At 50.4% G+C, this 3,345-nt stretch overlaps 1 non-coding gene across 1 annotated transcript; it reads right to left on the bottom strand.

Moving 5' to 3' along the window:
* Positions 1 to 749: 749 nt before the first annotated feature.
* Positions 750 to 812, bottom strand: LOC135273152 (U7 small nuclear RNA). The gene has a single exon (XR_010340984.1). It is a non-coding gene; the product is annotated as a U7 small nuclear RNA (small nuclear RNA).
* Between the last annotated feature and the right edge of the window lie 2,533 nt (positions 813 to 3,345).

Genomic DNA, 3,345 nt, shown 5'->3' with positions numbered 1-3,345 from the left:
GCCCCTCTGGGTCCCATTTCTGAGAGGAGACCCCAGGTCCATCTGGAACATTCCTCAGATCTGAAACTGTCAACAGGCTAATTTAGTCCTTAAAAATCTTACATAATACCAAGCACAGTGGCTCACGCCTGTAATCCCAACACAATGGGAGGCCAAGATGGGTGGATCACCTGATGTCGGAAGTTGAAGACCAGCCTGGCCAACATGGTGAAAGCTCTTTCTACCAAACATACAAAAATTAGCTGGGCGTGGTTGCGTGTGCCTGTAATCCTAGCTACTTGGGAAGCTGAGGCAGGAGAATCGCCTGAACCTGAAGGCAGAGGTTGCAGTGAGCTGTGATTGCGCCACTGCACTCCAGCCTGGGCAACAGAGCAAGACTGCATCTCTAAAAGAAAGAAAGAAAGAAAGAAAAAAAAAAGTAGGAACAGAATGGCAATTTTCCTGCTGATGGGACAATATCGAGACTCAAATGTGGCTACAGAAGCCATCTTCCTCCTAACTGTTGAAAGCAGAGCTCTCCCATCAGAGAAGTAGCTTAGAGCCTGATTTATTTTAATTTAATTTAATTTTATTTTATTTTATAGGGACGGGTTTCTCCATGTTGGTTAGGTCGGTCTTGAACTCCCGACCTCAGGTGATCTGCCTACCTTGGCATCACAAAATGCTGGGATTACAGGTGTGCGCTACCATGCCTGGCCTTATTTAATTTTATTTTTTTATTTTATTATTTTTTTTTAAATAAATTTTTTAGGGGCTTTCCGGCAAAAAAACGGAAAGGCTGCTAGACAAATTCTAAAAGAGCTGTAACACTTTTTATTTTATTTTGAGACAGAATCTCACTCTGTCCCCCAGGCTGGAGTGCAGTGGTGCAATCTCGGCTCACTGCAACCTCCGCCTCCCTGGTTCAAGGCATTCTCCTGCCTCAGCCTCCCGAGTAGCAGGGTCTACAGGTGCCCGCCACCACGCCTGGCTAATTTTCCTACTTTTAGTAGAGACGGGGTTTCACCATGTTGGCCAGGCTGGTCTCGAACTGTTGACCTCGTGATCCGCCCACCACGGCCTCCCAAGGTGCTGGGATGACAGGCATGAGCCACGGCGCGGCCAGACCCTCCCGTTTAACGGTATGAGAGGGGAATGAAGGGGATGGCAGAGGACTGGCGATGTGTGTTATGAAGAGGATTTCTGTTTCCACTAGGTGGTGCTGTTGGCTTAGGAATACCACGCGCTGGTCAGAGCATGAGCAAGTTTAGGTGAAATGACCGGGACGCAGGTGGAGTGGTTTTAAGGAGCAGAGTTGATTAGGCCAGAAAGGAGGAGGGGAGAAGAAAAGAGCTCCTGGCTACAGAGGCATAGGGGGATTCTGATAACGAGAAACCCTGTCCAGGTGCGCTGCCTCACGTCTGTCATCCCAGCACTTTGGGATGCTGAGGTGGGTAGATCACCTGAGGTCACGAGTTCATGACCAGCCTGGCCAACATGGCGCAAAACCTCGTTTCTACTAAAAATACAAAAGAAAATATAGCCTGGTGTGGTGGTGTGCACCTGTAATCCCAGCTACTTGGGAGGCTGAGGCAGGAGGATCGCTGGAACCCAAGATCGTGCTACTGCACTCCAGCCTGGGCAACACAGCGAGACGTCATCTCAAAACAGAACAAAACACAAAAACGTGTTTTCCATGGTTTTTTTTTTTTTTTTTTTTTTTTTTTGAGACAGAGTCTCACTCCATCACCAGGCGCCAGGCTGGAGTACAGTGGTGTGACCTTGGCTCACTGAAACTTCTGCCTCCCGGGTTCAAGCAATTCTGCCTCAGCCTCCTGAGTAGCTGGGAAAACAGGTGCTCACCACCAGGCCCAGCTAAGTTTTTTGTATTTTCACTAGAGACGGGGTTTCACCATGTTGGCCAGGCTGGTCTCGATCTCTTGACCTTGTGATCCGCCCGCCTCGGCCTCGCAGAGTGCTGGGATTACAGGCGTGAGGCACCGTGCCTGGCCTTGTTTCCTTGTTTTATAAGCCTGGGAACCTTCATCAGAGAGATTTCCCACACCAGGGCTCGATACCCCAACAGATGGAGGCGGAGCCCCTGTGGGGGCCAGGCTGGGAGGTGCAGGACCTGGGCCCCCCCAGGCAGTGCGTTACGTGGCTCTGACACACCCAGAATTTAGGCCCCCGTGCCTGGTAGACCCCACAGCTGGGAGACCCCACGGAATCACCTGTGGGGACCTTTTCACTGTCCTAGGCTGGAGGGTTTAATGTATGATCTCAGGGTGGGGGCTCCCCAGAAGGCAAGAGACATGCTGCAGTCACCCCAGGAAAGAGGCTTTGTGAACTCCTTGTTGGGGTGGGGGTTGCCCTGGGTGGCTCTGAACCTCCTGTTTCTCTCTCTCTCTCTCTCTCTCTCTCTGTCTGTCTGTCTGTCTCTCTCTCTCTCTCTTTCTCTCTCCCCTCTCTCCCTCTCTCTCCTCTCTCTCTCTTTCGGTTCCATATGCATGGAAGGAAAGAGAACTCTTCTGCTACACTGTTGGGTTCTGCAACCGGGGCCCTGCAAATTAAACTGTGGGAAGGAAAAAAGAATTCCTCCTCAAAGTTTTGTTTCTTGTTTAGGAAAGATCCATAAATGTTAGGAATAATCATTTTAAACACTTCCTTCAAAAGCCTTCTTGCCTTTTTGCTAGAAGCCCTATCCTAAGTAGCTGTTAGACATGCCGTGCTCACAGGCACGTAGTACATTCTATGTCCTTGTATTTTAACGGAGATAGCTGTGCTGGACGTGCTCACAGGCATGTCCCTGCTCTGCATGGCTTTCACCTGTTTAGAAAAGTCTTAAGTTATCAGCCAGTCGGGTTTTAGTTTAGATGGTGAGGTCTGGCTCCAGCCAACGGAGATGAGACACAGCAGTAAGGACGACCCCAAATGTGTCAGGGAGAAATGTGTATGTTTTCCTTTGTTCATTGTACTCTTCGTGCCACGACGGCTAGTGGGAGTACCCTTTCTGCAGGAACTTGGCTAATTTTTGCATTTTTAGTAGAGATGGGGTTTCAACATGTTGGCCAGGCTGGTCTTGAACTCCTAGCTTCGTGATCCGCCCGCCTCGGCCTCCCAAAGTGCTAGGATGACAGACAGGAGCCACTGTGCCTGCCAACAGCACAAATTTCACCACGGAAAACCTCTTTTCCTCTTCTTCTTCCTCAGGTTGCTTCCCAGGGTTCACCTCTGATGGTCGGTCAGGCGAGTGCTTCCAGCAGCTTCTCAGGCCTGCGCTGCAGAAATGCGAATGAGGACTGGATGTCGGCGCTGTGTCCCCAGCTCTGGGATGTGCCCCTCCACCACCTCTCCATCCCAGGTGAG

This window comes from Aotus nancymaae, unplaced genomic scaffold, assembly GCF_030222135.1.
Source record: "Aotus nancymaae isolate 86718 unplaced genomic scaffold, 86718_ANA_hifiasm-v0.15.2.pri h1tg000286l, whole genome shotgun sequence".
Taxonomy (NCBI): Eukaryota; Metazoa; Chordata; class Mammalia; order Primates; family Aotidae; genus Aotus; species Aotus nancymaae.
This window is presented reverse-complemented; position numbering and strand designations above follow the sequence as displayed.